The sequence below is a fragment of the Capra hircus genome, unplaced genomic scaffold (genome assembly GCF_001704415.2).
Source record: "Capra hircus breed San Clemente unplaced genomic scaffold, ASM170441v1, whole genome shotgun sequence".
In the NCBI taxonomy this organism is placed as follows: Eukaryota; Metazoa; Chordata; class Mammalia; order Artiodactyla; family Bovidae; genus Capra; species Capra hircus.
The window spans coordinates 1-14,112 of NW_017215189.1; the positions used below are offsets into that span (position 1 = coordinate 1).

The 14,112-nt window shown below is 36.7% G+C and overlaps 1 pseudogene; it reads right to left on the reverse strand.

The window, feature by feature from the left end:
* Positions 1-1,605: 1,605 nt before the first annotated feature.
* LOC108635401 lies at positions 1,606-10,292 on the reverse strand (annotated as a pseudogene).
* Between the last annotated feature and the right edge of the window lie 3,820 nt (positions 10,293-14,112).

The window sequence follows — 14,112 nt, forward strand, 5'->3', positions numbered from 1 at the left end:
TGTGGCTGTCTTGCAGAAGACCTCTCGAGAGTCCCTTGGACTGCAAGGAGATCCAACCAGTCCATTCTGAAGGAGATCAGCCCTGGATGTTCATTGGAAGGACTGATGCTAAGCTGAAACTCCAGTACCTTGGCCACCTCATGAGAAGAGTTGACTCATTGGAAAGACTCTGATGCTGGGAGGGATTGGGGGCAGGAGGAGAAGGGGACGACAGAGGATGAGATGGTGGATGATATCACCGACTCGATGGACATGAGTTTTAGTGAACTCTGGGAGTTGTGATGGACAGGGAGGCCTGGCGTGCTGCAATTCATGGGGTCGCAAAGAGTCAGACACGACTGAGTGACTGAACTGAACTGAAAGAGACTCTTGATGTGGGTGAAAGAGGAAAGTGAAAAAGCTGTCTTAAAACTCAACATTCAAAACAATACATTCATGACATCTGGTGCCATCACTTCATGGCAAATATATGGGGAAAATGTGGAAGCTGTGACATATTTTATTTTCTTGGGCTCCAAAAGCATTGTGGATGGTGACTGTAGCCATGAAATGAAGAGGCACTTGCTTCTTGAAAGAAAAGTATGACAAATCTAGACAGAATATTAAAAGCAGAGACATCATTCTGCCAAAAGAGGTCCATATAATCAAAGCTATTTTTTTTTCCAGTAATCATGCATGGAAATGAGAGTTGGATAGTAAAGAAGGTTAGGTAAGGTAAGATAAGGTGAAGTCACTCAGTCATGTCCTACTCTTTGCGGCCCCACAGACTGTAGTCTACCAGGCTCCTGTATCCATGGATTTTCCAGGCAAGAGTACTGGAGTGGGTTGCCATTTCCTTCTCCAGAGGATCTTCCCGACCCAGGGATTGAACCCAGGTCTCCTGCATTGTAGGCATACGCTTTACCATCTGAGCCACCCAAGAAGTCCTTAAAGAAGGTTAAGCGCTGAAGAGTTAATGCTTTTGAATTGTGGTGCTGGAGAAGATTCTTGAAAATCCCTTGGACTGCAAGGACATCAAACCAGTCAATCCTAAAGAAACCAATCTTGAATATTCATTGGAAGTACTGATGTGGAAGCTCCAATACTCTGGCCACCTGGTAACTGTTTGGAAAGATCTTGATCTGGGAAAGGTTGAAGGCAAAAGGAGAAGGGCTGGCAGAGGATGACATGGTTAGATAGCATCACTAAATCAATGGACATGAATCGTGGCAAACCCTGGGTAATAGTGAAGGACAGGGGAGCCCAGCATGCTGTAGTCCATGGGATTGCAATGATTCAGATGACTTAATGACTAAGCAACAACAGCAGAATTTTTTAATAATGTTAATTAGTGCTGCGAAGAAGTATGTTCTCTTAACTTACAAATTATTAAGCCCTACTTCCAAAACAATGAAAAGTGGAATTGTTTGACTTGAATCAATATTGCATGACTACATTTATTGTTAAAATTTAACTCCCGAGAGCATCTGTATGTGTGCTGTGTGCCCAGAAGTCCTTCAAAGAAAAGGAACAAGTGACAAAGTGATAGGAAATGTCTAAAATCATATCTTTACAGAGTTTCACAGACTTATTAAATACTTGTCCATGATTAAGTATTGTATCTACCTTTTGTGGAATTTGAGCAAAGGCTGATGCAATCACCTCGGCTCTGTCTTCTGACATGTTACTGACCATTGACCCCAAAGAAAACACCACAATTCCATTTTCGCCAGAGCTCTGCACAAACTCTTCCATTTCCTGTGAAAAAAGAATTTGCCCCATCACAAAACAGCAGCAACATAACATACATTATTGAAGGGATTGCTACAAGCGAAAAGAGAGAAAATCAGAAATTGTCTCGAGATTAGAGTAGAGATTTCTTACAAAAATATTGTGGTAAGATACACATGGCATAAAATTTGCTTTCTTAATTGTTCCTAAGTGTATAGTATAGTAGTGCTAAGTATACTCACATTGTGCAACCAATCTCCAGATCTTTTTCATCGGACAAAACTGGAAGTCTATGACCATTAGGAAACTCTACTTTCCTCTTTCTCTAGCCTTTGGCAAGTTTCATTCTACTTTGTTTCTACAAATGAGATTAGTCTGGATACTTCTTATAAGTTGAATTGTAGAGTATTTGTCTTTTTCTGACTAGTTATTTTCACTTAATGTAAGGTTCATTCATGTTGTGACATGTGTCAGAATTTCCTTTTAAAGGTGAGTAATATTCCATTGTTTGTATATATGATATTTGTTTATTGCTTCCTCTGTTGATAGACATTTGGGTTGCTTAAACCTCTTGGCTCCTGTGAATAGAGCTTTCATGAATCTGTTGTACAGATATCTCATTGGGATCCTAATTTCAATTATTTTGAATATAAAACCAGAAAAGGAATTGCTGAGCTCTATGTGTAGACAGGTTTTATATTAGAAAGTATGCATTATTCTTATCACATACTATACAGTTAGCTAATAGAGTGATTTCCCTCCCTCACCCACCCGACTCTCCCAATTCTCTTAAACATATTAACTTCACATCTTGGACTTTGGTCAGTTGTACTAATAAATATTTCACACTATAAAATCATTAAAATTTTTTTGAGGGACTTTATATTATTTTTTATATTTTTTAAAAACATTTTTCATCCTTGAGATCCTGCGGAAAAGAATGGGTGATATGAGGTCAATTTCTTCCATTATATATATTTGTGCAAATGTGTTTCTGTATAAGCAGGAAATAAGATAGAGCCAGTACTAGTAGTGACAAGGAGATACTATTAAACTCTATTATCCTCAGACTCTTCATTAGTCTTGATGTTAATTATTAACATAGATTTTGGAAGGAAGTTACTTGCCAGATTCAACTCCCTTTGGTTCTTTGTTATTGTAATTCTGCTAACTCATTTATTTATTCCAGACAGACTTTTTGAGAATTATTTAGGTTATTCATTAATATTTCATTTCCTGACTATGAGCACTATAAAAAAATATGATCTGAATCAGTTTATGGCATTCATTCAGCTCTGTAATCCTATTCTTCATCTTAGACTTTGTCATAATTTCCAAACTCTGTCTAAAATACTAACTACTGACTTGAAGAGTCAAGTATTATAGTTTGGAAGTTCTATGAAATAGTTCTGTGAGTTCTATTTGTAATCCAAATTTACACTTGTATAGTTACTTATTTGAGAGACCATATTGCTGTGTTTCTTTACATATGATGCCTTTGTCCTGAACTTGCATAATTAATGTCACAGATGGATGTGTTATGTCTAACTGCGGTGAAGGACCTTCAACTTGACTTCAATGAGTCCCCCTGGGAGCACCTGCTCCACAGAGGAAAAGGTGCCCAGGGCTTTCTGCAGCACAGGTCTGGTCAGCTTTTGAGTAATTCAGTTCTAACTAAATAAAGCTCCAGGTGAATCCGTATTTGCCTGGAATTTTTTCTGAATTATTTTGCTTTGTGGTCCTGATCCTTTCTGATTAAAAAAAGTTACTTTCTATACTAGAATAATTCCAAATGTTGAATGACAACCCACCCCAATATTCCTGTCTGGGAAATCCCATTGACAGAGGAGACTAGCTGGCTATAGTTCACAGGGTCACGAAGAGTCAGACATGACTGAGCATGTATGCATATTCACTGTTCTGCACCTTAGATCTCTAGTATTTATTTTCTAAGAAATGCAAATTTGTATCCTTAAACAACATTTCTCCTGTTCTTCCAACTCTCAGTCCTGGCAACTACCATATTACTCTCTGTTATTACAAGTTTGGCATTTTTAGATTTCATATACAAGTGATTTCTTATAGTATTTGTCCTTCTCTGTTTTTTCAAAAAGATAAACAAAACTGAAAACCTTTAGTTAGACTAATCAAGAAAAAAAGTGACTCAAATAAATAAGATTAGAAATGAAATGGAGACATTACAACTAATTCTGAAAAATTACATAGGATCCCGAGACTACCATGAATAATTATAAGCTAAGAAATTATTAATCCATATATGAGAAGAATGGAGAAGTTCTTAAAAACAGAACCTACCAAGATGAATCAGGAAGATGGAGAAAATCTGAACAGCCCTAATAAGTAAAGAAATTGAATTGGTAATCAAAAACCTATCAACACACAAAAGGCCCAGGGCCTGATGGCTTCACTGATGTATTCTATGAAATATTATAGAATAATTAATGCTAGTTCTTCAAAAAATCTTTGAAATTAAAGAGGAGGGTAGGAACATTTCCAAAGTCATCCTACAAGGTCATCACCATGATCATGATACCAAATAGATAAGCACATTGCAAGAAGATAAAACTAAAGTCAATATCAGATTGAGTATTGTTGCAAAAATTCTCAACAAAATATCAACAAGCCAAATTCAAGAGCACATTAAAAGAATACTTTTGAATCAGTTCTGATGAGATGGATGAAACTGGAACCGATTATACAGAGTGAAGTGAGCCAGAAAGAAAAACACCAATACAGTATACTAACACATATATATGGAATTTAGAAAGATGGCAATGATGACCCTGTATGCAAGAAAGCAAAAAAGACACAGATGTTTAAAGCGGACTTCTGGACTCAGAGGGAGAGGGAGAGGGTGGGATGATATGGGAGAATGGCATTGAAACATGTATACTATCATGTAAGAATCAAATCACCAGTCTACGTCCAATGCAGTATACAGCATGCTTGGGGCTGGTGCACGGGGATGACCCAGAGGGATGTTGTGGGGAGGGAGGTGGGAGGGGGTTCATGTTTGGGGATCGCATGTACACCCGTGGTGGATTCATGGTAATGTATGGCAAAACCAATACAGTATTGTAAAGTAAAATAAAGTAAAAATAAAAATTAAAAAAAAGCAAAAGTAAAAGACTTTAAAAAAAATAAGTAAAATGAAGGGATTATTACTCTGTTAAAAAAAAAGAATTATATAGTAAGATCATGTGAGATTTATCTCTGTGATGCAAGGATAATTAGAATGAACACTAAAATAACTTGATTATCTCAATAGATGTCCAAAAAACTTTTGACAAGATATGACATTCTTTCATCATGAGAAAACCCTCAACATATAGGGTATAGACGGAACATATCTCAATGTAATAAAGAACATATATGACAAACCCAAAGCTAACGTTATACTCAACAGGAACACTTGAAAGCTTTTTCTCTAATCAAAAACAAAATAAGGGATGCCTACTCCCACTATATAGAATTCAGTTTCCTTACTGTGTACTAATAATGAAACATCTGGAAAAAACTATCCCATTCACAAGAGCATCAAAAGGAAGAAAATAACTAGAAATAAATTTAATCAGTGACGTGAAAGATCTGTACAGTGATAACTATAAGAAATTGTAGAAATAGAAGAAAACACAAATAAATGGAAAGTCATCATATGACATGGACCAGAAGACTAATACTGCTAAAATGGTGACATTACCAAAAGCCCAAAGAATCACACCTTGAAATTTCATATTTACCACAAAGTTTCAATATTTCAAATAGTGTACTGGCCCCCACATAGACACATAGACCATGGAACAGCATACAGGGTTCAACTAATAGTCAGCAAGGGAGCAACAAGGGAGACAAAAACAACAATTGTGGAAATGTTAGTCACTTCTTTCTTTTCTGAGAAAACTGGATAAACTATGAAAAAAACAAAAAACCAGACCACTCACAAAAACAACTCAAAACGTATCAGTGTATCAATGACTTAAACACAAGACCAGATACCATAACATCCCTAAAAGAAAATATAAGGTTAGGAACTCCTTGACACTGGTCTGGAAAATGATGTTTTTGTATAGGACACCAAGACCACAACAAAAGGGAAAAATCACAAGTGGGGCTACATCAAGCTTAAAAGCTTCTGCACAGCAAAAGAAATAATCAACAAGATGAAAATGTGATCTACAGAGTGGAAGAAAAGTTTTGTAACCACATATTGAATGAGGGATTAAGATCCAGAATATATGCACAACTCACACAACAAAATTCAAGTAAAGAATGGGCAGATGAACAAAATAGACCCTTTACAAAGAAGATTTCCAAATGGTCACCAGGTATAGGAAAAGATACTCAACATCAGTAATCATCAGGGAAATGTATTTCAAACTCACAATCAGATATTACCTCACCCCTATTAGAAAGTCTATAACCAAGAAGAGAAAAGTGCTGTGAGAATGTGGAGAAAAGTGAATGCTTGTACACTCTCAGTGGGAATGTAAATTGGTTTAACCCTTATGGAACATACATTGAAGGTTCCTAAAACAGTTAAAGATAGATCTATTGTATGATCCAGCAATTCTACTTCTGGATATACAGTCAAAGGAAATAAAAACAGAATATAGAAGAGGTATATGGGCTCCATGTTGACTGCAGCATTATTCACAATTAGCTAAGGGAAAAAACTTAAGTGCCCACCAATGGATGAATTATTTAAAGATGTTTCATAGACACACACAGACATGCACACACACACACACGGAGACACATGTGCTCAGAATGAAATGTTATTCACCCACGAGAAAGAAGGAAATCCTGCCATTTTCGACAATATGGGTGGACTTTGAAGACATTATGCTAAAATGTGTGCTGTCATTTTAATCTTTATTCTCTTCCTATAATCAAATAATCCACTATGATATATATCCTAAAAGTTGTAATCCTAGCTTATGCCCTTTTAATGTTCAAGAAAACTGTGATCTTATTATATTTGTTATTTTCCAAGTAAATATTTTATTGTATCTCATTTTTATTGTATCTTCTTTAATATATTTTATTGTATCTGATTTAGTATAATTTAACATTTCCCAGTGGCTCAGATGGTAAAGAATCTGCCTGGAGTGCAGGAAACCAGGATTTGATCTCTGGGTCAGGAAGATACCCTGGAGAAGGGAATGGCTGCCTACGCCAGTGTTCTTGCCTGGAGAATCTCATGGACAGAGGAGCCTGGTGGGCTACAGTCCATAGTGTCACAAAAAGTCAGATATGACTGAAGTGACTTAGCAGCAGCAGCATTTAATATAAAGATTTTTAATGTCAGGAATTTTTAAGGTTTTGTTTATCAGATGAAGAAGATGAAATATTAAAGTATTTTTGTAAGTTTTAAGGCTTTTCACCACAGCACTAGCTAAAATAAATGCCCATTTCCAACAATAGAAATGAATGTACATATAACTGTATGTTTTTATTCCCAACCCAGAGATTTATTTAAATTTATTCAAAGTAAATCATCCTGATTCATGTCAATGTATGGCAAAACCCACCACAATAATGTAAAGTAATTATCCTCCAATTAAATTAATTTAACATAAAGAAAAAAATGAGTTAATGTGATATCTCTGTGAATACTGTTCTCTAGTTTTCACTCATTATTGTCTATATCTTTAGCAATAATCTGCTAAATGGTCTCTTCCTACTCTTTACCATTTACAATCCAACCCAGTGACGACATCTCGCTTTTTATTTTTAATAATATATGACTATCTCTTTCTCAGGGTTTTTGTCATAGCTCAGTTGGTAAAGAGTCTGCCGGCAATGCAGGAGACCTGGGTTGGATTCCCAGGTTGGGAAAATCCTCTGGAGAAGGAAATGGCAACCCGCTCCAGTATTCACACTTGGAGAATCCATGGACAGAGGAGCCTGGCAGTCTGTAGTCCATGTGATGGCAAGAGTCGGACACAACTTAGAGACCAAACCACTGCCATCACCTCTTTCTTTCTTAATCCTTTCAATATTCTTCCCAATGCCCCTACTACATGTTTCCAATCTTTACAATTATCTGTTTCCAGCTTACCTCTATAGCGTCATCTTCTTTATTCAGCCTTTTCCTATCCAAACTAAACTTGGACTTTTTGGCAACTGTCATTACTACTCCAGCTACCTTTCTTTTATATCTTCTCCCCAACTGAGCTAAGAGAGAAGTCCATATCTTCTTCCACCCCTGCCCTATTCCTCTGTTTATTCCTGATCATCCTTCAGGTCTCATAATTGTCTGTGAATCAGAGATACATTATATGATTCATGGTGAATATTTCTTTAGCACTCTGGTCTTTCCATCTTATAACATTTTTTACAACTTGATTGTGTTCTCTCATTTCAGGTGGACTGTCAGGTGGTAGAAACTGTGCCTACACCATTTGCCTATATTAGCACTCACTTCGGGAATATGCTATATACAAAATTACCCTATAATAATTATAATACAATGTAACATATTATAGTGAGATGAGGTGATTGGATGGCATCACCAGGTGATACTATCGCTATTATTTTATTTGTATGAAATACATATTTTTATATAGAACTATGTGTCCTTTAATGAATGATGCTTCTCTATGTGTGAATAATGAAATTGCAATTTAATTAATGTATTATCAAAGTGTCCCATGTACTCTAGTTTATTCTGTAATGATAATGAAATTCAGATAGATGTGCTGATACAGAAATACATCACTTTCTAGGTGAAAGTTCACTTTATCCAGGTTCCCATATCTGACTACCTGTAATCAAACATTCTAAATAAAGAATACAGAATATTCCTATTGAAAACACAAAGTTCACAAAGAACACCAAGGAGGAGTAGGTGACCTTAGGCAGAGGCTTGGCAGGTTTGCAGTGGAGCCCTCCAACAAATTCAACATTTGGTAGTCGTGGACGAGGAAATGAAAAGTCCCAGTAGCTTCGAATGAGCCACATTTCGGCTTTCCCCATTGTCTCTGATAAGGTAGTAGGTCTTCCTGAAAGTAAAAAGGAAAACAACAACAAATGTTTGATCAAATGAGACTATTGTCATATGTGTATATTAGATAATTTTTGTAAAGGAACTTGGGATGTTTTGGCGTGATATTTGAATGTGTCTGTTTCTTGATAAATCTATACATAGCATAGTATAGGATAATAAAGTATATCTGGAATACATCTGTTTCTACATAAGCAGAAACAATTTCTAAAAGCTAGCTGGATACTTATACTACAAATATGTGTATAACTTTCAATGTACATGTCTTCATTTGTCAAGACAGTTTATGAGATTCTTAATGACTTTAAGTTAAAAAAAGAAGTTTTGTAAGTTGGATAGTAACTTACAGATGTCCTAGGTACTTCAGTCTGTGGTAAATGACTTCCTGGTATCCGATACTAGTAATGGGCTTTACCCTACCCTATAATTTAAGTGTTTGCATAATATTTGTTAGATTGAGGGTCATTTTATATTTTTATTTCACTGTTTCACTTATTTGAGATAAATTTTTGTGAATTTATATTTAGACAAACTCAACTTCCAAGGCACTAGGAAAAATAAGACTTCATTCTACCAACTTAAAACATGAATTACCTCGTAGTTTCGTTGCTAAGTGATAACTGACTCTTTTCCACTCCGTGGACTATAGCCCAACAGGCTTCTCTGTCCATGGGATTTCCCAGGCAAAAACACTGGAATGGAATGCCATTTCCTTTTCCAAGGGATCTTTCTGACCAAAGGATCAAACCTGTGTCTCCTGCCTTGGCAGGTAGATTCTCTACCACTGAGCTATCAGGAAGTCCAACTTACCTAGTACTTCACTGTAAAACTGGTTCCACTTCTTATCGTTGTATGCTGTGAAGAAAAGGTCAAAATAAAGTGTGTAAAACATATTTTTGACCCTCTCCATGAATGTCATGCGATCACTTAATTCTGAAAACATAACAGGTACATAAGATGGTGGGAATGGAAGTCTTCCGCTATTCTTTTCAATTATATGGCCAGGTGAGGTGTAATGACTGTACACGAATGGTATTTTAAGTAATTTCAGCCAGCAGTTCACCACAGGGTCCAACGGCATCTGCAATAAGGATATCAAACCTTGATTCCTGTAGTTTTGTCATTAATTTCTTGTTGGAAACAGCATCTTCACACATCCTTAAAGCAGTATCAAAAAATTCCCAAAATGAACTTTTCACTGTTGCCAAGGAGGACCAAAAGGAATCTTTCGCCACATATGTCCATTCCTCAAGAAGACGTTCCATAAAATTCTCATAATCACTTTTTGTTAAAGATACAGGAAAAGTCTCAAATCTCATAGTAGATGGTTTGCTGGAATTAGGAATAGTGGAAGCTGAAGATATCAGAACAGTCACCTCATGACCCCTCGTTGACAAGTTCCTCCAGAATTGTCTTCATATTCATCCAGTGACTAAATTCCACACCGGCCACACCAGCACCTTTCCACAACTCCCACCGGCTAAAGTAACAAGTCAGCTGTAGCAGCAGCAGAAGCGAGAGTCTTTTCATAGGCATCTTGCTCATATGCAGTCCTTTAAAAAATAATTACTGGTAAACTTTTGCTATTGCTCAGGCTTATATCCAGAAGTTATCAACCAGAAGTTAAATTATAACTCCTATTCCTTAAAAAAGTAGATTACATGAATAGTTAGCAGATGTGGAAATCAAGTGAAAAGCAAAGTGCAGAACGTTTCCAGATTATACAGTGTGTTTAGTATTGATTTGTCAGTGCTGTCACCCTTCTTGTACACACCATCAATTATATTCTATGAGAAAGAAGACTAACTAGTGTAAAACAATAGCAAGTGAGAGGCTCTTGTGTCTGCAGTCACTTTGACACAGAATTAGAGATGAGGTGACATCAACAAACATGGAGGGTTATGAGGTCACAACAATTGTGTCCCTCACAGAAACAGCAAAAACAATAAATGATCAACTGCAAAGCAATGTAAATTATTTGGGGAAAAGTTCTGGACTAAAATGAAAAAGCAGCAGAAATCCTGCCAGTTTGCAAAGACTGAAGATGTGTGTTCTGATTTTTTTAGTGTAATGTATTAATTCTAAAGATATCAATTAAGTTTGACTGGTCAATTGTATAATTTATGATCACTATTGCCATATTGATTATTTTCTCTGAGTGATCTGCCTACTGATGACAGTGGGCAGTTAAAACAGAAGGAGACGACAGAAGATGAGATGGTTAGAGCAGCATCACTGACTCAATGGACATGAGTGTGAGCAAACTCTGGGAGATGGTGAAGGACAGGGAAGCCTGGTATGCTGTGGGCCATCAGGTGATGTTATCAGGTTGGTCAGCAAACATAGGAAAGCCCACCATAGTGATCTCATGGCAGATGGCCTTGTAAGTGCTGTTGGTTCCACCATGAGTTATAAAGCCTTTGGTTTTTGGATGATCTAGCATTGAGTGACTTTCAGTAAAATTATTAATAATAATTCAGAATAAAACAAGAAATGGGCCTTATAAGGCACTGTAAAAAGCAATGTTTTTAAGATAACAGATGGTTTACACATAGGAAACTGCATTTAATATTGCTTTCAGAACTCACAGCCAGAAACTCCTGTCTGCTGGAGAGATAAGTGAAGACTTCATGAAAGAAGTGCTTTGTCACTTGGATTTCACAATCGAATTCAAGATTGGCAGAAGAACAGTTTAAAGAGCACTCTGGGTAAAAGAAACCACATATGCATAAAAAGGGGGCATTCAGAAATATATTCTCTAAAAGATCAAGGAAGTCATTTAATCTGATAAGAATGGTGTCAAAATCACCGAAAGGGTAATGGTAGTAACTGTGGAACCAAAGAAAAGAGAATCTTCATTTTATTAAGAAATATGCTACCTCTTCATGGAAATGATTGTGGATTTTATTTCTGTAGAAAATGGAGAGTCACTGGTAATAAATAAGGAGCTATTATTTATCAGTAGTATTTAAAATACTCCTACACAGGAGAACCAATAGGTGTAAGGAAAGCATTCAGAGGTTGAACAATAACCCATTAAGCTACTCACTGTTAGAAGCAACTACAGGCAAAATGAAGATATTTTAATTTGGGGCATAAGGGATATGACCAATGTATAATTCATTGCCAACTATGATATGTTTTCCCTTCTCCCCTCTAGTGTTGGGAGTAAAAACACAGAAGTAAATTTTCTTTCTGAATGTCTTAATAATAAACACTTGATAAGTTTATTTGCTATTGAAGTACTATCACTCTGCTCAGCTGTTAATCATGTTTTTAGGATTTGTTCTGCCAATATTTACCAAGAAGGTCATTCTGGGGGAATTCAGTTATACAGACAAATATTGGGTCCTAAGGTGTCTGGCTTTTTGCCATCATATCTCCATAGAACCTGTTAGCGGTAACAAAAATACCTTATTCAATTAGTTTAAAGTTATAGCATTAGAATTCAAGAGATTAAAAGATAACATTAAATTTCTTCCATACGGCATGTAAGGAAGAAAGGATGCGTGATCATAAGCAACGATAACATATTAATGCACTGACATCAGTAGAATAGTTACATTTTACATACTTATTACCCATATTCAGTCAGCTATGGAATAATAATCATGACCATTCACACATGATGGCATAGACAAATGATGTTTACATTTATAAATGAAGCCTTTTTTTGTAATTTATAAGTATCAATAAACTGTTGAAAAAGTTCCAACTTTGTGATAATAAAATTTATTCAGCTGACCATGAACACTTTAACAATGAACCACAAAGGAGTGACAGTGTCAATCTGTAGTTTCTAGGCCCAGTACAAAAGTAAGGTACAGATTTTGGAATTGCCAATCAATTCTCATACACTGGATTATAATTTATAGTGTTTAACCTCTATTTGCTCTGGAAATGTAAAGTAAGTCTATCAGCAAAGAAACAGCATAGGTCATTAGGAGAAGATCACAATATCAGATAGCAAATTATAAAAGTAGTTCAAAATATCCAAAGACCTCAGGGGAATTTTATGTATTAGAAAAAAGGTACCACTCTATTTTATGGAGAAAGAAGTTGCTGAATCTTTGCCATGCCACTTTCCTTATGCTTGATTCCTTCCTACAGTCCCTCTCCCTCCTCAATCAGAAGGAGCAAAGTGACAGGTTAGAAGCAGAGTCCATTAAGGGCCAGACCTTACCACACACAGAGCTTACTTAAGGGCAGGACCCTGTCTTCTCTTCGATCTTCCTGATTCAGACTTTGTCAGGACCAAGTCACCAGGGAGGCTGATGTTTATCTTTCTCTAAGTCACTGTGTCTGGATGGGATCTGGAGGTCTCTTAGGGAGCCCTGACCATCCGTTCTCTGAATAGCACCCTGCAAAGCACACTGATAGGGCTACTTTAAAATTTAGGGGAAATGAAAGGGGTCAGGATTATCTGGCAAGTACAGTCTGCATGATGCATTCCAGACTTTTATCACTATTGCATAATGTCTTTGTGCTATTGCACTTACTGTTAAAATTTAACTCGAGAATATTTGTATGTTTACTGTGTCCTCAAGAGTCCTTCAATGAAAAGGAACAAATGACAAAGCAGAATTTGATGGTTTATTTTCCTGCCCACAACCCCATTATAATATCAAAATTCATACTGGATCTCTTAGATATTTTCCATTTTGATAATGTTAATCCAAAGTATTGTTAGTAAAAGATACTCTAAACTACCATCAGTCAGTCAGTTCAGTCGCTCAGTCGTGTCTGACTCTTCATGACCCCATGAATCGCAGCACGCCAGGCCTCCCTGCCCTTCACCAACACCTGGAGTTTACTCAAACTCATGTCCATGGAGTCGGTGATGCTATCCAGCCATCTCATCCTCTGTCATTCCCTTCTCCTTCTGCCCCCAATCCCTCCCAGCATCAGGGTCTTTTCCAATGAGTCAAACTTTCGCATGAGGTGACCAAAGTATTGGAGTTTCAGCTTCAGCATCAAGCCTTCCAGTGAACACCTAGGACTGGTCTCCTTTAGGATGTACTGGTTGGATCTCCTTACAGTCCAAGGGACTCTCAAGAGTTTTCTTTCAACACCCCAGTTCAAAAGCATCAATTCTTCAGCATACAGCTTTCTTTACAGTCCAACTCTCACATTCATAAATGACCATAGGAAAAACCATAGCCTTGACTAGTGGATATTTGTTGGCAAAGTTATGTCTCTCTTTTTTTTTTTAACTTATATTTTTACTTTATTTTACTTTATAATACCGTATTGGTTTTGCCATATATTGACATGAGTCCACCACGGGTGTACATGTGATCTCAAACACGAACCCCCCTCCCACCTCCCCCCCAACATCCTCTGGGTCATCCCCATGTACCAGCCCCAAGCATGCT